The sequence below is a fragment of the Siphateles boraxobius genome, unplaced genomic scaffold (assembly GCF_051911475.1).
Source record: "Siphateles boraxobius isolate OS27281-9 unplaced genomic scaffold, OSU_SipBor_1 70, whole genome shotgun sequence".
Taxonomy (NCBI): domain Eukaryota; kingdom Metazoa; phylum Chordata; class Actinopteri; order Cypriniformes; family Leuciscidae; genus Siphateles; species Siphateles boraxobius.
The window spans coordinates 1117890-1144382 of NW_027509198.1; the positions used below are offsets into that span (position 1 = coordinate 1117890).

A 26493-nucleotide genomic window follows, 5' to 3' on the forward strand; every position below is an offset into this window, starting at 1 on the left:
CACTGTGAACTTCACTTAATAATACTTACAACAGGCAAGTGAACTTTTCAAACAATAACAATTGCTCTCAACTATATATTATTTTATTTACATGTGAAGATACATGTGGTGAAAGAGAAGATTATAATTTCTAAACAAAATGCATTGGACAATCTAGACCAGATCAAGTGAAAGGTACAAAATGCTGCTAACTAGTAAAAATGTTTAGTTGGTCTGTAGAGAAGAGACACTAACTTAATATAAAATAAAATACTAACAAACCAACAAATATATTCTATGCATAAAATGAAAGGGAAAAAGTATATATAAATATCCTTAACATGCAATTTTCACATTGTAGACTTTATATCATATGATACATGTATGTGCTATACTTGACAATCACATTTATGATAAGAAACATTTTAATCATTATGTATGAGTTCAATCCAGACATTATTATATTAGAAGATTTCTGCAGACAGACTCATCTGAGCTGCTTCCTCTGTTCCTCCTTTAAATAAAACTAAACCATCATTTGGCTGAATACTAAACCAACATTAATCATTCAATATCACATGTTTCTAATACGCATGCTAACACATATGCTGCATTATTTAATTAAGTCTCTTCCACCTGTATGAAACACAAAATTACTCTCTAATCACACATTTATTTCTCCTCAAAGACAGTAATGAGGCTCTTCTGTGGATCTCCTGATGGTTCCTGATCCTCTCATCTCCGTCTCACAGATGTAAACTGATGTAATGATTAATTAGTGACGCTTGGTGATCGATCTTCATCTACTCTGTAAGATGAAACCAGAAGAGAGAACAATCAGTGTTCAGTGGAACAAAGTGAAAATTACTTATTTTTTTTACAAAAAAAGAAAACCTATAAAATATGTTACATTACATTCTTGTAATCAGTTCACATTATCTTGCAGAGATGTTTCTCAAACAATATTTGAGTTAAGTATAATAGATGTAAAACATGACTGAGGTTGATATGTGTGTGTGTTTGTGTTGGTGTGAGTGCAGAAGGACCTGCGACTCCTATTGAGTCTCTGTAAAGGAGAAACACACACTGATGAGTGTACGGCGTATGGAAGAAACCACAGGGAGAAAATACAAATGTTATTTTCAGTTAAAACCTTTCAGTTAAATTTCCACAAGTTAAAGCCGTTTGTCCTCTAGTTTAAACATGTTTGAAAGGTCTTAGTAAATAACTGAGAGTAAAGTAAGTGTAGAGTAGTGGGCCGATCACCAATTACTGGAAGCTGTATCACCCGATACCGATCACAGGGTCTATTTGAAGCCTTCTATTTATCATGTAGCATTATTTATTAAACTATATTCAACAACAATGTACATTATTACAATTAAGAGAAGACAACATATCATGAATTGACACCTGTGTATTTATTTGCAAGCAACATGTCCAGCATATTAACTTAGCAGCCTGTGCTTGGTTATTAGGAACAGCTTAGGGCTTGACAAATACAACTTTCCTGTAGAATATAAAATAAAAAAAGATAAAAGACAGAACATCTGAGTCTTTAAATTTAGCTTTAGACTATACTTTAAACTAAAAACTGCAACAAAAAAGGCTATAGCCAAAATAATGTTGTGAGTCAGTCAGCCATCAGTTTTTCTAATACACTTAAAGGACCACAGGTAGTTAAGTGCACAGCAACAAAAAATACAAATAACTAACAACTTCCATATCTGTATCTATCTATAACTGCTTTTTTTCTGGGATGCTCAGTCAGATTTTGTGGGCATTTAGAGAGGAAGAGTGAGGTAGAGAAAGAGAGAGTGGGGATAGAGATTATTAGATTCATTTCTCTCCCAAAGCTTATTATTTATTTTAAATAAATTAAGAAAGCCACCACTACTGGTCACATCTGTGGTTAGATTGATTTGTTTAGATCCAGTGAAGTCGTGTCCCACCACTTTTTCTCAGGGTCGATATTGTCCCCCACCACTTTTTGTAACATTGAGGCACGGATGTACCTAATACAAAAAATAAAACATCTCCAGTTATCTAGCAGATCATTCATTTAGTTTGCTATTAAATAAGAGATCTAGCGCTAAAATGTGTTGTTTTTGAAATCAAGCGGAGCGCTCGTTTCCGCGGCAAACGGTTGCATGGATACAGTGTTCTCTTGCGGCTCGCGCAGTCTTCACTCGGACGTGCGCTTTAATCTATTGCCGTTGTGGAGACTCTATTCATTCCGGTGAAATCACAAAATAAAATGCACACAAACGTGTCCCTGCTTGATATAGACTGTAACCACCGATGAACATTCAGTTTTGATGAGAGAAAAAAAAAACTATACGAGTGTGGATTAGAACCCGTAACCTCTGACACGCTTGGCAAAAGATCTCCCACTAGACCATTCAAGAACTCAAACAAAGTTTGTGGATCGATGGATTCATTTACGGGTTGAGAGAGGCTGCACAGTTTGACAAGAGGGCAGCGGCATGGTAGACACATTGCAGATTGCTAATGAATTGTCTTTTTCACACTCCTTGTAGAATTGCCAGACCGGTGAAGCCATTTTTACCAGGGCGTAAAAATTTGTCTTGTGAATTTTGCGTCATCTGATCGGCTTTTCTGGATCGGCCTTTATAGAGACCGCCGATCAAACATCCCAAAGCAATTATCGGCCGATTATGATCGGCGACCGATCAATCGGAGCACCTTTAGACGTGTTGCTTGTCACAGTAAAAACACACTAGAGACAGAGACATTTCTCATGTGAGCTGTGAACTACTGTAATAGCATAGTGCGTCTGTGTTGTACGTCATACGCATCACACACATGACCAGCGTAGGCCAATAGTGAGCCTACGTGTGACGTACAAAACAGAAGCGCTGCGCTGTTACACTAGTGAACTCAGTCGAGGCCCACAGAGAAGGAAATGAATAGTTGAAAAAAAGTCGTTATTTTTGTTTGTTTTTGCGCACAAAAAGTATTCTCCTCGCTTGATAAACTTAAGATTGAGCCACTGTAGTCACTTGGACTATTTTAACGATGTCTTTAATAACTTTTTTGGGCCAGCAAGTTTCAATCCCTTAGAAGCCTATGGAGGAGTAAAACAGCTCTCAGATTTAATCAAAAATAACTTAATTTGTGTTGCGAAGATGAACAAAGGTCTTACGGGTTTGAACAACATGAGGGAGAGTAAATACTGACAGAATTTACATTTTTGGGTGAACTATCCCTTTAATGATAATTTCCTTTCACAAATGTTTGTTCAGATATCAGAGGTAAATGAAGATCTCTTTAATATCATAAAGTGATGTTTCCTCACCTCAGGTCACAGTTTGAGTCTCGTAGCACGTCTCTGAGCCGCTGCTTTGAGTCTCCTATATTATTGTCTCTCAGATCAAGCTCTTTTAAAAACTGCAGTGCTTTTGAGTTAGTCAAAGACTGAGTTAAAGAAGAAACATCTGTAATGCCGGGCTAGAAAGACAAACAGAGGAAGAGAGATTATCTTACAAACAAATCATTGAGGTGAAGAATTTTACACAAATATAATGTGAACACAGACTAAAAGTGTTTTGGTTTAAACTGGCATTTCTGGCTTTCGCGCACATACACTTATAGTAAGGATCCTACACACAGTTTTATAAATGAGAACCCAGAAGATGCAATCCTACGGTATAATCAGTGTAACTTAAACTAAACAGTAAAGTTTAATCACACTGTCACTGCTGTACAGTATAATGATACTAACTGTAGTTTCTCCAGCTTGAATTGTGGGTTCATCAGTAGATCACTGAGGTTTTTCACTGCTGAGTCTCCTAGTTTAATCCCGCTCAGGTTCAGCTCTCTCAGGTGTGATGGGTTTGATTTCAGAGCTGAAGTCAGGATGAGACTCTGTTTCTCTGTAATACTGCAATTACTTAGACTGAAGACAGAAACAGAAAATTACTCAGATCAATGATGAACATCTTATTAACCCTTTAAGCCCTGAAGGCATTTTTAGTGACGTACACAAAAGTAAAGACTCAAAACTCAAAAACTAAATCAGGGAGAGTTAAAAGGTAGGTGTCATTTGATAGAAAACTGTTTTAGATATATATATATTTTTTTAATTACATTTGGACAATCTCATGCTGAGACACTGCAGATAAAAGACAAAAAAAGTGTGCTCAAGGGAAATTTTACATATCTTTCGTATTTTACATGCAATAACTCAGGAAGGAAATAAGGTATGAGGAAAATATATAGCCTATTCCCCTACATGTGATCTGCATCTGTATCAAATTTTGTGGTTATACAGTAGCATAAAGTAATCAAAAGTTACCGCATTTGGAAACAAGCTAGCCTTTTTGTTTAGCCCTTGACAACTGGAAGGCATTATTAAAATTGTTGTTCCTCTGTGAATAATATATTGAATCCAAAATCAACATAATCCATTGTAAAGTTCAGACTCTAAGCTTTGAAATGACACTAATTTTGTGTTGATCAAGGCAGTAGTTTGAACAATATGATTATTAATGTTCCCGTAGCTAGGTGGCGTCGCCAGCGGTTCACTGCGGTTTACAGAGACGACTCAGAACTCGTCAAGAGTTGATCGAAATGGTCAGATGCATTAAAAAGCAGAATTTCTAAGCTCTGAAGTGATACATATTCTGTGTTATTCCATTCAGTGGTTGCTTAGTAATTTGATTATGATTTTTTTCATGGGGGGTTATAGGGGTTAAAGAGCTACAGCATATAGTCGGTCATTTAGTCTATAGTTCCCATATTCTGCTTGTAATCGTGTCACACTAGCTGTTTGCTGGAAACCGTTGTTTATTCTTTCTTTTTTTTTTCTTGTTTATTGCAGCAGCAGATGCAAATCTCATGATATTTCTGCAGAACAACATGTACACAATCAGTACATTGTTTCAAATACTTTAAATGCAATTATTTACTAGTTCAACACCTTATTTTAATATTGATCAATGGCAAAGGGCAGGGGCCTCATTTATAACCGTTGCACAAAACTGGCCCCGAAAGACGCGTACGCCACTTCCAACCTATAAGTTGTGATTTATAAAAACAAACTTGAAAGGAAAATGTTCACACCTGCACGCAAACTCTTGAGCCGTGCGTACGCACATTTGAGATGGAGCAGTTTGGTGTCACCGATGGGGAATTTTGCGCATGTTCTGGCGTACGCATGGTTTTATAAGTGAGTATTTTTTGGGCACACGCCATTTCTGGCTTTCGGGCGCACATACCCTTTAATAAGGATCCTACACACAGTTTTATAAATGAGAACCCAGAAGATGCAATCCTACGGTATAATTTAATAAACTTTAATCACACTGTCACTGCTGTACAGTATAATGATACTAACTGTAGTTTCTCCAGCTTGAATTGTGGGTTCATCAGTAGCTCACTGAGGTTTTTCACTGCAGAGTCTCCTAGATTATTCCTGCTCAGGTTCAGCTCTCTCAGGTGTGATGGGTTTGATTTCAGAGCTGAAGTCAGGATAAGACTCTGTTTCTCTGTAATACTTAATCTATTCAGACTGAAGACAGAAAGAGAAAATTACTCAAATCCATGTTCAGTTCATGTGTGAGTTAAAAGCATCATTAATAATTAATGCCATACAGTCACTAATACACCAGCAAAATAATGGAAATGTACTAGGTTACTAATGTAACCTCGGTTCCCTGAGAGTAGGGAATGAGTATTGCGTAGCAAGTATGCAGTGGGGAAACTCCTTTTCCTCGAAATATTGAAGCAATAATTTAAAACACAGTGCAGCTATGCACAGCAAACACAGCAGAGTGTATAGCTCGCTCATTGGCTGTGCTGCGGCAACTGCACATCCAAAGGCCGAGTCCCTCAGACACACGAATCAATCAACTGACTTGGCGCCGAATAAATCAGAGCGCGCCTAAATGGGCGTGGCCTGAGCCTATAAATATCGCCTATTTAGGCCAATATTTCAGATTTCCAGAGGGGGGCCACTAGGAGGACTGAGCATCCGCTCTCCCTGATCCTTCTGATGGCCTGAGGGATCACAGAGACCGAGGGAAACACATACAGAGGGCGTCTGGGCCATGGATGGGCCAGAGCGTCCCTGTTCTTCGAAAAGAACGTTGCGCAGTGAGCGTTGCTCTCTGAAGCAAAAAGGTCTACTTCTGCCCTGCCGAACACAATCCATATCAGACGAACCGTCTGAGAGTTGAGAGACCACTCGCCTGGGGGAGTGTTGTCTCGAGACAGCATGTCCGCGCCGACATTTTGGACTCCTGGAACATGCGCAGCTCTCAGGGAGCACAGGTTTGCATGCGCCCAAAGGAGGAGCTTCCTGACTATGGCATACAGGATTTATGTTGTCCGTACAGACCAAGACGTAGTGTCCTTTGAGGTCTGGCAGAAAAGCATTCAGGGCTAACCAAACTGCTTTCATCTCTAGGCAGTTGATATGTAAGCTCTTCTCCGGCTTCGACCAGAAGCCGGAGGCAGGCCTGCCTTCGTACAGCACTCCCCAAGCTTGGTTGGAAGCGTCTGTGAAAACCACTCTCCTCCTGGGGACCACACCCATAATCACACCCGACTGGTACCAGTCCTGGGCTTTCCAGGGGACCAGGGCTCTCACTGGTTCACCGTTATGTGCATGCGGCCGACCGCCATGCATGGGCTGGCACACGGCGCTTCAGCCAGTGCTGAAGGGGACGCATATGCAGTAACCCCAGTTGAAGTACTGACGATGTGGAGGCCATGAGATCGAGGAGCCTCTGAAACTCTCTGAGGGGCACTCGCGCACCTGTCCTGAAGGAGGCTACCAGCTGTTGAATAGAGAGCGCATGCTCTGGTGTAAGCTGCGCTCTCATTGTCACGGAGTCGATAACTGTGCCCAGAAAGGTTAGTTTCTGGCTGGGTGACAGTTTGCTCTTGGAAAAATTGATCATGAGACCCATATTTCCCAAATGATCCAGTATCATGGACCTGTGCGCCAGTAATTCGGTCTTTGACTGAGACCTGACGAGCCAGTCATCGAGATAATTCAGCACGCGAACTCCACGTTGTCTCAGGGGAGAAAGCGCGGCGTCCATGCACTTCGTGAAAGTACGAGGTTACGATTACGAAAAGTGCGAAGTACTTTTGTTCAGATGTCTCAGATCTAAAATGGGAAGAACGCCGCCGTCTTTCTTAGGTACAAGAAAATAACAGCTGTAAAACCCTGACTGACTCAGCGCGGGGGGGACCAACTCGATCGCCCCTTTTGCTAACAGATTTCGGGCCCATTCACTACAGGTTGAGAGACTCCAGCCGCCTGAGCTGAACAGTGAGCTGTGAGAATTTGGCGAGCTCTTTTCGAGGGCGGTCCGGCCAGCGCGAGACTCAGACCCTCTCTCTTTTCCCCCGCGGCTAGGAGGGCTTCGGCGGCCCAGGGTCCAAGGCGATGCGTGGACGTGGGCCGGCGGGTTGCAATTGGCAGATCTGGATCGGCCTCGGTTATCAGCCACAGGGCGGGGCTGGTTTAACCGAGGAGCTGATTTCGCCGGTTGCGGGGGCGGAGTGCTCTTCTGATGACTCGAGGCAGAGCTGGAGCGCTTCGGCAGGAAGTGCTTCATGGCTTGTGAAGACTTCTGTGCTTCCGTGAACCTCTCAGAAAACCCTTTGACAGCCGGGCCGAAGAGGCCGGTGCTGGAGATAGGGGAGTCGAGGAACGCCGTTCTATCTGCCTCTTTGATGTCGGTCAGGTTAAGCCACAGGTGGCGCTCAAGCACGACAAGGTTAGCCATACCTTTGCCGATGGCCTGGGCAGTAGCCTTCGTAGCGCGCAGCACGGACACGTTCATTGCCTGGAGAAGCTTGGCCTGAAACACCTGAAGCACCGCCATGGTGAAACAACAACAACGCCTAGATGAAAATTTTTCTTTTTGCAAAAGCTGAGTACAAGCACAACAGCTAGCAGTAAAGGATATAATGATGTCTCGCCGGATGGCCACAGGAGAGCAGCGACAGAAGAGGAGCGCTTCAGGGTGAGTGAAAAACGCTGTCTGCTGTATAAAGCATACTCCAGCTGTGTTTTTCTGGCTGTTCGACGGCGATAGCTTCTAGGAATCAGGGACATGTGTCACTGAAGTTGAGTAAATCTAATATACTGGCCGAAATAGGCGATATTTATAGGCTCAGGCCACGCTCATTTAAGCGCGCTCTGACGTACTCGGCGCCAAGTCATTTGATTGGTTTCTTGTGTCTGAGGCGCTCGGCCACTGGATGTGCAGTTGCCGCAGCACAGCCAATGAGCGAGCTAGACGCGCTGCTGTGTTTGCTGCGCATTGCTGTGCACATTATTGCTTCAATATTTCGAGGAAAATGAGTTTCCCCACTGCGTATTTGCTACGCAATACTCGTTCCCTATTCAATACGAAGTGACCGTTCTTGGAAGGGAACTTAATGATATGAATAATCCAAAACGAGCATTTGAGGAGACTAGTTACAATCCAAGTCTGGATCTGTCCTCACTCCACAATTAAGTGAACTTATCACTGTAGATTAATATATAGGATCAATATAGAAACAACAGAAAAGTTGACATTTAAATGGACTGATTTCACATTTTCATCATCAGAAAATCTTGTACATGAATGACAGTTTATTTTAAGGAATTTTAAAGTGTAGTTTACAACCTCTAAATACACATTTTGCTTAATAAAAAAAAGATTTAGTGAAAAGTACCATTAGTCCAGTATAACTGTAACTCTGTCAGAATGATTTACTGTCATTTGTTACGCTGTTTTTAGTCTGTTCTCATTTCTGTATTGTTTCAAAGCAAAGATTTGTCAGATTTCAGTATATGAAAATTTTATAGCCACAAAGTTTTAAATGCTTCACAGTTTAATACTCTTCCTACTGATACATATCTACTCTCCTGTAATGGAAATCATGAAGATCTGGATACGTCCAGTGACTGCGGTGAATAGTGCTGCTGGCAACAAGGGAAAGACCTTGTGACAGCCTGGAGAGACAGCTGACAGGAGGAAAGAGACCCCAATGGGGCTGGTAAGGGTTAGCTACCCTTGTCGGCAGTATCCAGCTCCGTGTTTACAGGATGCTGGAGACACCCGCCCAAGGCTTCTGAGAAATTAAAGAGAAAAATACCCCGAGAGTCTGCAAGAGCGGGGGCGGAAGATGACTCAATGTTGGACAACATGGTTAACGACTTAGGAATGGAAACGGATATGAGTATGGAGAGTAAGACTAGTTCAAGATCTGCAGTTAGTAAAGTCATTGAACTCCAAGTTTGTGTCTGTGGCTGGAGCAAGGCGACAACGGTCAGGGGTTTGAAGGTTCATCAAGGGAAAATGAAATGCTTGAGGGAGAAGGGACAAGGGCCTCGCATTGATCAGTACTTCTTACGGAGTCAGTCAAGTCAGTCGAATGAAATCCAGCGACAGGAAGCAAACCACAGTTCGCAGGATATCAGCACCCCTGTCATAGAGGAGAGGAGGGCTTGCAAAGTTAGTGATGGACATATTCATACTTGTGAACCCGGTCAGACTATCCAGCATAAGAGAGAAAAGAACCTCAATGGGCATAGGCCTGGAGTTAGATGGCCAAGAGCTTGTGAGAAAACTGCATGGGACACGGTAAACACAGATCTATGCTTTGCATTGGAAAGATTAACTGGTACAGTTGAAAAGAAGCTGGATAAATTTGGGGACATCATTTACGCATATGGTAGTGAGAGAGTGGTGTGGAAAAAAGGAAGGAAAAAGTACAAACTACTCCTGGAATGTCTAGACGGCAGCAGAAAATTCAAGGGTTAGTTAGAGAAAGGAGACAGCTGAGGGAGCAATGGAAAAGAGCAGAACAAAGTCAGAAGGAGGGACTCAATCTCTTACAAAAGGCCATAAAAGATAAGATGGCAACATTACGCAGAGCTGAGCGCCTACGGAAACGCTACAAAAAGAAGGAACGTGCGAGGGCTAATTTCTATAAAGACCCATTTAAATTTGTAAAGAAGTTATTCACCAGGGAGAAGAATGGCACTTTAAAAGCATCTAGGGTTGAGCTAGAGAGATATTTGGAGGAAATGCATACAGATGCAAAAAGGCATGAGCCTATGTCAATTCCATCAAACATACCACCTATCAACCCACCAGAATACCAAATGGAGGTCTGTGCACCTAAGTGGAAAGAGGTAGAGCAGGCTGTGAGAAAGGCAAGGGCTTCATCATCTCCAGGGCCTAATGGAGTTCCGTACAGAGTGTACAAGAGTGCTTCAGGAGTTCTGCGAATTCTGTGGAAATTGATAAAAGTGGCATGGGAAAAACAGGTTGTACCTAGAGCATGGCGCAGAGCAGGTGGAGTCTTTATACCTAAAGAAAAATATGCTACAAGCATCAGTCAGTTTCGTCCTATTTCACTATTAAACGTTGAAGGTAAGATTTTCTTCAGCATTATTGCCCAGAGATTGTCCACCTACCTATTAAAGAATGGCTTCATTGACACTACAGTTCAAAAAGCGGGCATTCCAGGGTTCTCAGAATGCTTAGAACACATCAATGTTATCTGGCAACGAATTCAGTCAGCTAAAAAGGAGAGGAAGGAGCTCCATGTGACATTCCTGGATTTGGCTAATGCATATGGTTCAGTGCCACATGAGCTTCTTTGGGCAGCATTTGATTTTTATTTTGTCAATAACAAATTTAGTGAAAGCCTATTTTGGAGATTTGCAATTTAGTTTCTCAACTCCAAAATTCAGCACTGCATGGCAATGCTTAGAGGTTGGAATTATGGTAGGATGCACCATTTCTCCACTGGCTTTTACCATGGCAATGGAAGTAATCATTAGGGCATCAAGATGGGTAGTAGGAGGAGAGCGCTTGGCTTCTGGGATGCAACTACCACCAATCAGAGCATACATGACAACCATGACTACAACAGTAGCCTGCACTAATCGGTTATTGGGGAAGTTAACAGATAATATTGAATGGGCACGAATGCAATTTAAGCCCTCTAAATCAAGGAGCATCTCGATAGTTAAAGGAAAGGTAGTAGATAAAACATTTTTCATTAATGGTGAGGCAATACCAACAGTTTCTGAGAAGCCAGTGAAGAGTCTTGGGAGATGGTACGATTGGGATCTAAAGGACACAGTTCGAGTGGGAGAAGTTAGACAACAAGCAGTGGAAGGGTTAAAGAGCATAAACAGCTGTGCTCTGCCAGGCAAACTAAAACTCTGGTGCTTTCAGTTTGGTCTACTGCCGAGGTTGCTGTGGCCACTGACTGTGTACGAGGTTTCTTTGACAACAGTGGATAAGCTGGAAGCGTTAATAAGTTCATACATTAGGAAATGGTTGGGAGTTCCACGCTGCCTCAGCAGAGTGGGACTTTATAGTAAAGGAATATTGCTGCTGCTAGTCTCTGCTTTAACCGAGGAGTTTAAATGTGCCAAGGTCAGACTGGAAATGACCTTAGTAGAGTCACGCGACAAATGTGTAAGGGAGGCAGCCCCTGTGTTAAAAGCTGAAAGTGGTCAGCAAAGAAAGCTGTAGTAGAGGCAAAGGCTGACCTTCAAATTGGGGATATCGTGGGACAGGTACAGCATGGAAGAGGGGGTTTTGGGCTCAGTTTAGCTCCTCCTAAATGGCACAAGGCAGGCCCAGCTCAAAGGAGGAAGCTGGTAGTCAACGAGGTGCGAAAGCAGGAGGAGAGGATGAGGTGTATAAAGGCCATTTCCCAGGCCAAGCAGGGAGAGTGGATGAGATGGGAGAGTGTGGAACAATGCAAGATGGGCTGGCAAGACCTTTGGTCAATGGAAGAGAGTAGGATCAGTTTCCTTATTAGGTCAACATATGATGTTCTCCCATCACCGCAGAACCTAAACCTCTGGGTAGGAGAGGATCCCTCTTGTCCTTTGTGTTCATCACCTACCACATTAAGGCACATTTTGACAGGATGTAAGGTGGCTCTTAGCCAAGGTCGGTTTACTTGGCGCCATGACCAAGTACTGCGATGTTTGGCTTTAGCATTGGAAGGCAAGCGTAGTATGACCAATAAGTTGCCACCTGTTCTAGCAAAACATTACACGCAGAAGACAATATTCCTCCGCCCAGGCGAGCAACCACCAAGAAAAGGTGTTAACACCAATTCTCGCCCAGGACAACTGGAAGCTGCTAGAGACTGGAAGATGCTGGCTGATCTTGATCAACGGCTTATTTTTCCACCTGAGATTGCCACCACTAACCTACGTCCAGATATTGTTTTGTGGTCTGGATCAGCACGCATTGTTCAACTGATAGAGTTAACAGTGCCATGGGAGGATGCAGTAGATGAGGCATATGAGAGGAAGAAACTGCGGTATGCTCATCTGGCCACTGAAGCAGAACAGCAAGGATGGAGAGTCCAGGTTTATCCAGTGGAAGTGGGTTGTCGAGGTTTTGTGGCACACTCTACAACCCGGTTCCTCAGAGACGTCGGATTCAGTGGCCAAGTGTTGCGTCGCACAGTAAAGAACTTATCTGAAGCAGCAGAAAGGAGCAGAAACTGGCTTAGGTTGAGACGGAAAGATTCTAGCTGGCTGTGTACAGGCCGCCACGCTACGGTTTCGTAAAATTCTTGAAAAATTTGAAGAGTCTGTTGGCTTATTTGTATAGGTTGTATAGTATTTACAGTCATTACGTTCCTGTGTATATTGCGTGAATGACGGGTGGTTGGGCAGATATTGTGTTTTTGCGGTAAGTGGTATGCCATACGGAACCGTTGCCACTGAAACTGCATATTAATGCACCAGTGGGGCTCGACAGCCTTAGTCAAACGGGTTGGCGCGTATGGTTGGGTTGCGGAGAGATTGTGAGATTGTGGTTAGGTCTCAGCAGCAGGAGGGAAGTAGAGGTCAGTAAGCTGGGCTGAGTTGAGTGGGGGACGGAGGGGGGTGACTCTGGGACGCCAGAGTCACTGTCGAGCCCTCTTGAGGTGTCGTGGGCTAGTCGACGAAACACTGAGGACGGAAGGTGCCCACTTGAAGACCCTAGAGATGTCCCCTACTCGGCTCAATCCAGAGGGTTGTCGTACTGGTCCACTAGGGAGACCACACTGTAGTTGCAGCCGTCATGGGTGCAGACGCGCCAAGTACACTGCAGCCGTTAACGCCGGACAGAAGGGGAGTCACACCACCATATGGAAAGAAGCGTAAATGGATGGAGAAGCATAGTTTACTGTAAAGCTACGTCTTAGTGTTGCTTATCTTGGCGAAAGCAGAGTACAAATCAGCATGAAGTTTTAACATCTACTCTCGTATAATGGAAAACAAACCGTTAACTAATAGTATTTCTGAATCTTTCTTCAGATGGAGAAACACCAGAAAGTGCAGTGCAATAAATGATGAAATTTGAATCCACTTGCCTTAAAATAAAATAAACAGTAAACTTTAATCACACTGTCACTGCTGTACAGTATAATGATACTAACTCTAGTTTCTCCAGCTTGAATTGTGGATTCATCAGTAGATCACTGAGGTTTTTCACTGCAGAGTCTCCTAGTTTATTCCAGCTCAGGTCCAGCTCTCTCAGGTGTGATGGGTTTGATTTCAGAGCTGATGTCAGGATGAGACTCTGTTTCTCTGTAATACTGCAATTACTCAGACTGAAGACAGAAAGAGAAAATTACTCAAATCCATGTTCAGTTCATGTGTGTGCACAAAAGTAAAGACTCAAAACTCCAAAACGCAATCAGGGAGAGTTAAAAGGTAGATGTCATTTGATAGAAAACTTATATATATATATATATATATATATATATATATATATATATATATATATATATATATATATATATATATATATATATAAATTGTAAATTTGTAAATGTAATGTACAATTACAATTTGTAAAAAAAAAAAAAAAAAAATGCATTACATTTGGAAACTCTCATGCTGAGACACTGCTGATAAAAGACAAAAAGTGTGCTCAAGGGAAATTTTACATATCTTTCGTATTTGACATGCCATAACCTAGGAAGGAAATAAGGTATGAGGAAAATATGTATTACCCTACATGTGATCTGCATCTGGATCAAATTTTGTGGTGATAGCATAAAGTAATCAAAAGTTACAGCATTTGGAAACAAGCTAGCCTTTTTGTTTAGCCCTTGACACCTGGAAGGCATTATTAAAATTGTTGTTCCTCTGTGAGGAATATCTTGAGTCCAAAATCAACATAATTCATAAGTAAAGTTCAGACTCTAAGCTTTGAAATTTCTCAAATTTTGTGTTGATCAAGGCAGTAGTTTGAACAATATGAGTATTAATTTTCCCGTAGCTAGGTGGCGTCGCCAGCGGTTCACTGCGGTTTACAGGGACGACTCAGAACTCGCCAAGAGTTCAACTAAATGGTCAGATGGATTAAAAGGCAGAGTTTCTAAGATTTGAAGTGATACATATTTTGTGTTATTCCATTCAGTGGTTGCTTAGTAATTTGATTATGATTTTTTTCATGGGGGTTATAGGGGTTAAAGAGCTACAGCATATAGTCTATCATTTAGTCTATAGTTCCCATATTCTGCTTGTAATCGTGTCACACTAGTTTTGTTTGCTGGAAAATTTTGTTTCTTTTATTTTTTTAATTATTTATTTTTTATGTCTTGTTTATTGCAGCAGCAGATGCAAATCTCATGATATTTCTGCAGAACAACATGTACACAATCAGTACATTGTTTCAAATACTTTAAATGCAATTATTTACTAGTTCAACACCTTGTTTTAATATTGACCAATGGCAAAGGCCAGGGGCCTCATTTATAACCGTTGCACAAAACTGGCCCTGAAAGAGGCGTACGCCACTTCCAACATATAAGTTGTGATTTATAAAAACAAACTTGACAGAAAAAATATGTGTACGCACGGTTTTATAAGTGAATATTTTTTTGGCACACGCCATTTTCGGCTTTCGGGCGCACATACACTTTTAGTAAGGATCCTTCACACAGTTTTTTAAATGAAAACCCAGAAGATGCAATCCAGTGTAACTTAAACTAAAAAGTAAAGTTTAATCACACTGTCACTGCTGTACAGTATAATGATACTAACTGTAGTTTCTCCAGCTGAAATTGTGGGTTCATCAGTAGATCACTGAGGTTTTTCACTCCTGAGTCTCCTAGTTTATTCCAGTTCAGGTTCAGCTCTCTCAGGTGTGATGGGTTTGATTTCAGAGCTGAAGTCAGAGCAGAACAACCTTCATCTGTCATATAACACCAGCTTAACCTACAGCAAAGAGAGAGAGAGAGAGAGAGAGAGAGAGAGAGAGAGAGAGAGAGAGAGGAGAGAAAGAGAGGAGAGAGAGAGAGGGGGAGAGAGAAAGGGAGAGTTGAGAGACCTTTAACAGACCTTTATTTATAATTACTGGTATAGACATTCCTCTTAAACATCTATTTTCTCAAAAGTACATAAATACAAATATACCCACTCAAAAACTCATAAAATCTCTTAAAATATAGCAAAATATTTGAATAAAAATACAATCCTCAATTAAACCCTTTTTTAAGTCATAAAGACTCATGTATTTAATAGCAACTCATTTTCATAATCCACTGTGCACAAAACATCATTCAAAGCCCAAATTCCAATAAATCTTTGGATATTTTAAACTAATGAATGATATGGACACTCTGCCTTGATTCTAGTTGCTATAAGAGCCTTTAAGACTATCTTAGGACCTTCTTCCCCTTCTCCTTTCAGTTTCATTTTCTGTGTTAACCATATTGCCATCTTTGCTCCTCCAACCACAAAATTAATTAACAATATTTTTTCCTGTTTGATGCAACATATTTTGGTCCAAAAATTAAAACTTATTAAAAACTTTTTAATAATTAATTAAAAAAAAATGTATTATTAAAAACTACCCCAAAATCCCTAACCCACCCATCTAAGATCTGAAACAATCCATTTAACCTTAAACAATTTAAAAACAAATGATCTACTGACTCTTCAGTATCCCAAAAAGGACATTCTTCCCCTACAGTGGGTCAATGTGTGCCACATGCCTGTTTGTAGCTACCGCCCAATGAACAAGCCTCCACTGGAGATCCGCAGTGCGTTTCTCTATAGGAGGCTTGTAGAGGGGACTCCAGCAGCACCTAGGGGATGAGTCTGGCCCCAACAAATCTGACCACTTTGTTTATTTACAATCTTTGAGAATGTTGTAGTGAGACACTTTCACACAAATATTGTATAGCGTCTTTTTTGTAGCAGTCTCAAATCCTTCCAGCACAGGAGTCCAGAAATTTAAAAGAGAATCTTCCTCTGGTTCTTCATCCACCGCTGCTAAAATGTCCACTTGGGGAAAATGTCTCCCTGTGTTCTCTTCATGAACTTCATTTTCCTCTGAGCTTTGTCTGAAGACAGAAGGTAATGCTGAAACAATTCCATCCATTATTCTCTTTATAATCCTTGTAGACTTGATACCTGTCTTGTTGCACATTTCTTCTGGACTTTTCCAGTTTTCACCAGTCTTTAGGTCAGCAATTCCTGTACGCCCCGCTCTTGCCATTACGTTCTGTATGCTCCTGGGCTCCAGTGCCTGTGCTGGTATCAGCGGGTTATTAAAGAGAGGTTAATTCTCTCTCCAAAGTCCAATGTTTGAGAAAACTCTCTTAACCTTAAAGTGCCAATAAGCACTTTTAGGTTTTATATTCGCTATATAAATGTTAGTCAACTAAACAGTGGTCAGAAAAACTTAGGTAAAATCACACATTTTTTACACTCACTTTATAACAGTAAAATGATGTTTAAAACAATAAAATCTAACCAGTCTAGCCAAAGTAATAAAATTCTCTCTTGATTGTGCCCATGTATATTGCCTTTAATTTTAATGAAAAATACTCCAAATATCATAGAGATCATGTTCAGCAATTTGTTTCAATATTTCATGCTGAGATGCAATATATGGCTCTTTATGATTCCTATCTACTTTGTCATTTTCTGTGCAATTAAAATCTCCCCCATAAACATATACTCTTCTTGTTTAAAACTAGAAAGAGCATCATTCAATTTATTTATAAAATAAACCCTTGAAGGAACAAGTACAGGAGCATAAATGTTTACAAAAACTAAAACAAACTTTCAAATTTTGCTCTGACTTTCAATAATTGCCCTTCAACAATGTGTTCAACCTTATATGATAAAGGTTTAAAGTGTTTTTGAAAAAGAACAGCTATAGCAACACTTGTCTGATTTTAGACATCATTTAACCATGTCTCATTAATCCCCTTTCAATTATATCATCTCTGATAAATGGTGGTACATTTGAAAGCGTAATCATTTTAGCCGGCTGCAGTGGCGGAGCCAGGATTTTTTCATAGGGGTGGCCAGGCAAGGGCCAGCAAACAGTCTGGGCTGACACATAAATCTTAATTATTTTAACATTAAAATTAGTTTAAATAATGTATTAGACTGTTTTAGTGCCTTCCTACACAACTGAATACAGTTCATTTGTACTTAATTGTAATTGAGATAGTAGTGAATTAGGAATCATGGAATACTGAGTGAATTTGATTTTTTTATTTATTATTATTATTAGCTACTTAGTGTCACGGTATACTAATTCATTGCTTCCTTCTCGTCTCGTGTTGTTGTTGTTGCATGAAAGCACGTGTGTTGTGGGCGTGATTGAGTGTCATTCCTTGATTCGCTCCAGCTGACAATCATATCATCACCAGCTGCAGCCGATCTCATTTCACTATAAATGCTCACAGTTTTCACACCTCCATTGTCAGATCGTTGTTGAATGTGTCGGTGTGTTCCAGTCTTATGTTCCGGAGTCTCTCGTCGTGTGTTCCTGTGAAGTTCGTCTTGATTGTGGATTATCGTTGGTTGTGTATTATCACCGCTTGTGGATTGTTCTTCGTCTGTCTTCACCGCACCACTTGGGATTCACCACGCTGACCATCGACGTCCCTGTGTCACCATTTCCACGCCCGTGTCTTTCTGTTTGGACTTCTTTACCATTTAATAAAGAGTTATTTACCTGCTATTGCTTCCTGTGATCCGTTGAGTCATGACAGAACGATCTCACCTTCCCATGGAAGCAGCGGGTACTTCATCGACCAGTATGGAGGACTTTGTTCAACACAGTATGAGAAGAATGGACTCGCAGGAGAGGAATTTGAATGACACGGGTCATGCGGTACAAGATTTGGTGACGCAGGTGTCCGAGCTGACCCAGCAGATTCTACTTCTTCGAGCTCCCACTGCGCCACCCACACCAGCCGTTCCCCTCATTCCACCGGAGAATCCAACTCACCTCGAACCACGCCTACCTGTTCCAGAGAGCTACGCGGGTGAGTCTGCATACTGTAGAGCATTCCTGACCAGATGTGCCATGCATTTTGCTCTACAGCCCAGAACATTTCAAGATGAGCAGACTAAGGTGGCATTTGTGTTAACTTTACTAACTGGTAAAGCAGCGCTATGGGGGACGGCGGTGTGGGAGAATCAAGATCCCTGCTGTGCCTCGTTCCCGACACTCTCCGCGGAGATAAAACGGGTGTTCGATCGTGCTGTCGCGGGGAGAGAGGCCGCTAGGGTGCTGGCCGACCTCCGTCAAGGTGAGAGGTCGGTCTCGGATTTTTTGATCGAGTTCCGAACCCTGGCGGCCGAATGTCAGTGGAACGACGAGGCGCAGTGGGACATGTTCCTGCATGGGTTGGCTGACCGCGTCCAGAGGGAGATTGACGCCCTGGACCTCCCAACGACTCTCAATGGCCTCATCGACCTGGCTCTACAAGTGGACGCGCGGCTGGCTAGGGTCGGGAGTAGAGCTTTGTCCACCCGTTCTACAGGAGGAGTCGAGGAACAACGGTCCAGCCGCAGGGACGCGGTCAGCCCAGTCTTCAATAACGAACCCATGCAGGTGGGTCGAGCTCGGCTTTCCCGGGAGGAGAAGGAGAGGCGGAGATCCCAGGGCCTTTGCCTATACTGTGGAGGCTCGGGACACTATGCTTACAACTGCCCGGTAAAAGGCCAAGCCCGAAAGTAAGCATGAGGCTACTATCGGGTGGGATCTCCGCCTAGAAGACCTCATCCACATCTACTCTCCTTCCGGTAAGACTGAGATGGTCAGCTCACCAGCACGACGGTCGAGCACTTTTGGATTCCGGGGCTAACTTTATGGACAGCACATTTGCACACAAATTTCAGATTCCCCTCAGACCACTCACACAAAGGATTGCAGTACACGCACTTAACGGTCAAGAACTCCCCACCATTTCATCTACCACTGAAGACATCACCCTCATCACTTCAGGCAATCACTCTGAGACAATTTGTTTTTACATCATGGATTCACCCCTGGCAGCCATTGTTCTTGGACATCCCTGGCTCATCCGTCACAACCCCCGAGTGGACTGGCAACATAACGCTATACTGGAGTGGAGCAAGGAATGTCATAAGTCTTGTCTCGTGTCTGCTTGTCCGTCTGTGCCTGTTTGTGTGTTTCAGGAGGAAGTAGGGGATTTGTCTAACGTGCCCGAGGAGTACCATGATCTGAAGGAAGTGTACAGTAAGTCTCGTGCTGCTTCTCTTCCTCCTCATCGTCCCTATGACTGTGCCATAGATTTAATGCCAGCTAAGTCTCCGCCTAAAGGCAAGTTATACTCACTTTCTGTTCCTGAAAGGGAGGCCATGGAGAAATATATTTCGGATTCTCTGGCAACCAAGCTCATCTGCCCTTCCTCTTCTCCAGCGGGGGCGGGGTTCTTTTTTCTGGGGAAGAAGGACGGGTCTCTGCGACCTTGTATTGATTACCGGGGGTTGAATAACATCACGGTAAAGAATACTTATCCTTTGCTGTTGATGTCTTCAGCTTTCGAGAGGTTGCAGGGAGCGTCCATCTTCACGAAATTGGACTTGAGTAACGCTTATCATTTGGTTCGCATCAGGGAGGGGGATGAGTGGAAGACTGCTTTTAACACCCCCAGGGGGCACTTTGAATATTTGGTCATGTCTTTCGGGCTGTCCAACTCCCCAGCAGTCTTCCAGGCACTGGTCAATGACGTGTTGCGAGACATGATAGACCAGTTCATATATGTTTACCTGGATGACATATTGATATTTTCCTCGTCTCTCCAGGAACATGTGCAACACGTCTGACGAGTGCTTCAGAGGTTGTTAGAGAATGGGCTTTTTGTCAAGGCGGAGAAATGCGATTTTCATGCAGTCTTTTCCTTTCCTAGGATACATCATCTCGTCTGAGGGAATGCGTGTGGACCCTGAGAAGGTTAAGGCTGTGGTAGAATGGCCAAGTCCAGATTCCCGTAAGGCCCTACAGAGGTTTCTGGGGTTCGCCAATTTCTATCGACGTTTTATTCGTAATTTCAGCCAACTAGCCGCACCTCTGACTGCCTTGACCTCCCCCAGTACTCCGTTCAGGTGGTCAGATACAGCCGAGGCTGTATTTGCCTAACTCAAGAGCCGCTTTGTTTCAGCTCCCATCCTCGTTGCCCCTGATTATTCACGGCAGTTCGTGGTGGAGGTCGATGCGTCCGAGGTGGGGGTAGGAGCAGTTCTGTCCCAGCGTTCTCCCACAGACGACAGTATGCATCCTTGCGGGTTTTTTTCCCATCGCTTGTCCTCAGCCGAACGCAATTACGACATTGGTAACAGGCAGTTGTTGGCAGTCAAGTTAGCGTTGGAGGAATGGCGTCATTGGTTAGAGGGCTCGGGGGTACCATTTATAGTCTGGACTGATCACAAGAATTTAGAGTACATCAGAACTGCCAAAAGATTGAACTCCAGGCAGGCTCGGTGGGCACTTTTTTTCGGTCGTTTTGATTTTTCTCTCTCGTACCGCCCGGGGTCCAAAAACATCAAACCCGACTCTTATCTCGCTTTTTTGATCCTTCCGAATGCCCGTCTACTCCCGAGTGCATTTTACCGGAGAGTCTAATTGTCTCCACACTCGTATGGGAGGTCGAATCGAAGGTCAAGACGGCCTTAGAAGGGGTAACGCCTCCGCCCGGTTGCCCACCGAATTGCTTATTCGTGCCGGAGGGATTAAGGTCTGACGTCATTTGGTGGGGTCATTGCTCCAACGTGGCTTGTCATCCAGGAGTTTATCGTACTAAATTTCTAGTCAAGCAATGATTCTGGTGGCCACTTATGGCTCGTGACATTCACAGTTTTGTTTTGGCTTGCTCGGTTTGTGCCACTGGTAAGACTTCCAATCGACCCCCAGATGGGCTCCTTCAACCGCTGCCAGTCCCTTCGAGACCCTGGTTCCATATTGCTCTCGATTTCATTACCGCCCTCCCACCCTCCCAGGGTAACACAGTCGTTTTGACCGTGGTGGACCGGTTCTCGAAGGCGGCTCATTTTATTCCCTTACCCAAATTACCCTCAGCTAAGGAGACAGTGTTGACAGTCATTGACCACGTCTTTCGTTTACATGGCCGCCCGATGGACGTGGTCTCTGACAGAGGACCCCAGTTTGTGTCAAAATTTTGGCAAGAATTTTGTAAATTACTGGGAGTGACGGTTAGTTTATCCTCAGGGTTTCATCCCCAGAGCAATGGACAAACCGAGAGAGCCAACCAAGATCTGGAAAGGGTGTTGCGATGTTTAGTTTCCAAGAGTCCTTCCTCATGGAGCCAACAACTTTCCATGGTGGAGTACGCCCACAACACGTTACCAGTGTCGGCTACGGGCCTGTCTCCGTTTGAATGTAGTTTAGGTTACCAGCCACCTATTTTACCCAGTCTGGAATCCGAGGTCGCGTTTCCCTCCGCCCACGCCTTCATCCAGAGGTGTCACCGCACTTGGACTAGAGCCCGCGAGACTTTACTCCAAGTAGGGGCGCGCATCAAGGCTAAGGCCGATCGCCACCGGTCAAAGCCTCCCATATACGTCGTCGGTCAAAAAGTGTGGCTTTCTACTAAAAACGTTCCGTCTCTAATAAGCTTGCTCCCAAATTTATTGGCCCGTTCTCTGTCACCAAGATCATTAGTCCGGTGGCAGTCCGCCTTAGTTTACCTACAGCGTACAGGAGAATACACCCCGTTTTTCACGTTTCCAAGATTAAACCTGTGTTTCATGCTCACATTAATCCGCCAGTCCCGGTCCCCCCCGCCCCCCCCCCCCCCGCCGCGTCTCGTAAATTCGGTTAATCGTATTCTGGATTCGAGGCGGAGGGGACGTGGATTTCAGTACTTGGTGGACTGGGAAGGATACGGTCCGGAGGAGAGAAGTTGGGTACCTGCTAGAGACATTCTGGATCACTCTCTGATCGATGATTACAATCGACAGGTAAGGGAGTCTGAGAACGCCAGGAGGCGTTCTTAGGAGAAGGGGTACTGTCACGGTATACTAATTCATTGCTTCCTTCTCGTCTCGTGTTGTTGTTGTTGCATGAAAGCACGTGTGTTGTGGGCGTGATTGAGTGTCATTCCTTGATTCGCTCCAGCTGACAATCATATCATCACCAGCTGCAGCCGATCTCACTTCACTATAAATGCTCACAGTTTTCACACCTCCATTGTCAGATCGTTGTTGGATGTGTCGGTGTTCCAGTCTTGTGTTCCTGAGTCTCTCGTCGTGTGTTCCTGTGAAGTACGTCTTGATTGTGGATTATCGTCGGTTGTGGATTATCACCGCTTGTAGATTGTTCTTCGTCTGTCTTCACCGCACCACTTGGGATTCACCACGCTGACCATCGACGTCCCTGTGTCACCATTTCCACGCCCGTGTCTTTCTGTTTGGACTTCTTTACCATTTAATAAAGAGTTATTTACCTGCTATTGCTTCCTGTGATCCGTTGAGTCATGACACTTAGCACCTCCAGGCATATTAATAAAGGGGACACACACTATAGCTAAAGTTCAACTTGCTCAGGTAGCTTGTTTCTGGTTCTCAAAACCCCCAACATTATTGCACCTTCATGGATGAGACATGCAGATAACTACTGTAGTTCAACCTTCATTGAGTTTTATATAATCAATTAACTCTTCAACTTTCTATATTAGTTGTCAAAATAAAGAATCTAAACCGTTCTATCATACCTAAATTAAAAAGGGGTGGAAAACATCTCTTTTGAATCCCTATGTGCAGGAATGTGAACAAGGCGGAAGTCAACAGCACATAAATGCCAGAATGTAAAATTAGTTATTTTATGGATTTAAAAATGATCCATTTTTGTTTGTCCTTTACAAATTAACGCAAAATTACCGCATATCTTCTAGTACAAATGCACAGTGCTCACATTTATTTGAACATTAAAAAAATCACTTAGCCTATCTGTTTGTGCCTTAAATTGTGATCTAACATGGTAGAATATTTTAGTGGAGACATATGTGACGTATATATAACAAATACATGCATGCATGCAGTTTTGACACAGATTTTATCGCCTTTTTGATTATTTCATGAGTTAGCACATTGACGACAGAAATACGGCTACAGCACGCCACATTGCGCGTGATGTGCAAGTACAGTACAACCGCTGTCAGGACAGGAAAGTTAGTTGTACTGACATTTGTTGACCTTACAACATCTCATCTTACCGCAGATAGCCTACTGATTCAGGACAACGTGCTTTTCTCCGCATCTGACAGAAGTGTCACAAGCTTTCAAACAGATCTTCCAAAATAAAAGTAGAATCAGAAAAATAAGAGAATTAGGTTGTTTCTTTGACTGGACATATGCGACTCACTCAAAACGGTCTTGCAACCCACCAGTTGAGGAACATCGAATCTATATTTACTATTTTTATGAATTATTATGCTCCGATCACTGCTGAAGCTCATTCGGCACCCGTACATTTCCGCACTCATTTGACTTGTGCCTGGCGCTGAGGTGAAGTTGGAGTGCGTGTCTGAAAAGTCTCACGCTTTTTGTGGTCTTAAAGAGACTGTTCTGTGTTTTAAAAACGCAATTCTTGTAAAAAAAAAAAAAAAAAGAAAAGAAAAAAGAGAGACAGAAACAGCAGTTGTGAGAGGAGTGGCCAAAGGGGTGGCCAAACTTAAGCCAAGGGTGGCCATGACCATTGATTGGATCATTGATTGGAACATTTACTTGTAAAAAACGGCCTGATGGAAGTGTTGATAAAAATAAAGTCATCTGCATTGACTGCAGCAAGGAATTTGCATATCACCGGAGTTTGTCAACTCTAAAGTACCACATCAATGCAAAGCATCCAGGAGTTAATCCGGAGGTACGATCTACAGTAGCACGTCCCGTGATACCAACTCTAGCGTCAACGTCATCTTCAAACCACACTGGAGCAAACAATGAAACGCAAATTTAGCAAATCTGTATTTGACCGACTGAGCAATTCCCTTGCTAAATGGATCTTAATGTCCTGCAGACCAGTTTCAGTGATAGAAGACAGAGGGTTAGCTGAGGTTTTGAAAATTGCCTTTTCACACATAACACATAACCCGCCATCGCGAAAAACCATTATGTTAAAAATCCAGCAGCTGTACGACACTGAAAACAAAACAAAAGGAGATGTATTTGTGGGAGTGGAATATATCGCGCTTACAGGGGATCACTGGACTTCAGTTAGCAAACACAATTGCCTTGGTGTTACGGCAAATAATAATAAAAGAGTTTTTGAACTTTAATGTCACTTATGCTGATTATTCGTTGATTCATTTGAATTGAAATATTTAAAATACTCTAACAGCAAAAATGATGTATGCGATTAATTTAGATAAATTAATCACAATGTAATTAGATTTTTTTTTTTATCTATTGACGGACCTATGTAAAACTGAAAAAACTGGAAGAAACGGCTACTCTCTGAGAAAACAAAGGAAATTACCATTTGAACTCACTCTTGTGCACCATTCGAGACGCAAGTCTCACCCCAGAATCATTCTAATCTACATCTCTTTCCCTTGACCCCCACTCCCTCCCACTCTTGCTGAGATCACCCAAACTCACACCAAAATATATAGGGTTTTAATGTGAACAATTATCATAGTTTTATACATGTTTGGTATCATTTGAAATGTCTCAGTGTGACTGGTACAAATGTCTCATTCCCAAAGAAGTAAACCAAAAGGTAATAAAGTTCTTAATACTTATAGAAATATCTTGCACACAGAAGGGTGTGTCTTCCAGGCAAATGGTCCTCTGCTCTCAGGTGTTAACAGTGTCCCACTGTTAGCAAATAGTTTCTGCCCCAGTAGGTCTGGGACAGTAATTAAGGTGAATTTCCACTGTGAACTCATGTTTACATTTGAAATGAGGTCTGTCTATATTATGAAATGCAACCAGAGCTCAGGGCCTTTTTGTACCTCAGATCAGCCCTTGAGATGTATTTCTTAAATGTCGGGTTAACATTTCTCCTCTTTATTCCAGAGCATTTGATTTTTTGCATTGATTATCTTTAAACTGATCATGAAATTGTAACGATACATTTACCTGACATAATAAATTGTTACATTTGATTATTCTAACTGACTTTGACATTATTTACATTAGAGTTAAAAGGAATAGTCAAACATTCGCTCACATTTAATGATGCACGGATATCATTAAAATCTTTTCATTTATGGAGTCAGATGAAATAAGTTTATACATATGAGAAAATTTATTGAATTTAATCAAGAATACTTTGCCACGAGAACAGTAACACGCAGTTACTGCTGGTCGGATGCCGGACCTTGGGTCGATCGAGCGCGTGTTTACAAGTTGTAACACAACTTACCTCAGTATCTCCAATTTACACTTTATATTCTTCAGTCCAGTGCAGAGCAGCTTCCCTCCGGAATCCTGCAGTTTATTATTGTTCATGTTCAGCTCTTTCAGATAGGTATCTGATCCAAGAATTGTAGCCAGAGCTGAACAGCTTTTGTCTGTTAAGCCACAATCATTTAGCCTGCAAGATAAATAAATTACATCATGAAATTAGGTGGAACATTTTTATATATAAATATAAAATATATTTTCCATTATTTTATATATATATATGTGACCAGTCACGGAAACTAGGGACACAAGTCGGTTCTGGGGCATTTTGAGTTATTCATAGATTCTGAGAGTGTAATATCCAAGCTTTCCAACGATGTGTAACATGTGGAAATCTGATAATATTTGGAGAAGTTGTGGCCATTTTAAAGTAGGCACTTAAAAAAGCTCAAAGAGGAGAAAACGAGCTAAAGATTGTGCAGTTCTCACCTGTCTCTGCTGCTGGGGGTGACAATAGGGCTCATTTACATCTCATTTAGATAAGCCATACCCCCTGTAAAGCTCCTCCATGTGCTTTACAGCTTTTTTTACACTTCGAATGAGTGCACTTCTGCCGCACTAGGCGAAAAACAATTGTGCTGCCCCTCTATTTGCAACGTACCAGCAACAACACACAAAGACCAATAATGCCATATAGCCTGCATATAACGCGAAACCAGCAACAACACATAAAGACCAATATGCCATATACATATAACGCAAAACCAGCAACAACACACAAAGACCAATATGCCATATAGCCTGCATATAACGCAAAACCAGCAACAACACACAAAGGCCAATATGCCATATACATACAGTAT

The 26493-nt window shown here is 42.4% G+C and overlaps 1 protein-coding gene across 3 annotated transcripts in view; it reads right to left on the minus strand.

Annotated features, from left to right (window-relative positions):
- Positions 1-26493, minus strand: part of LOC143724251 (protein NLRC3-like) — a 377548-nt gene that overhangs the window by 144131 nt on the left and 206924 nt on the right. Inside the window, exon 14 of one of the 3 annotated variants that reach the window (XR_013197294.1) lies at positions 70-615. The exons of the other annotated variants lie outside the window; for them this stretch is intronic. The gene's annotated coding sequence lies outside the window, so the exon portion shown is untranslated. Of the gene's footprint in view, positions 1-69; positions 616-26493 lie in introns of those variants that run through there. 3 annotated transcript variants of the gene reach the window in all.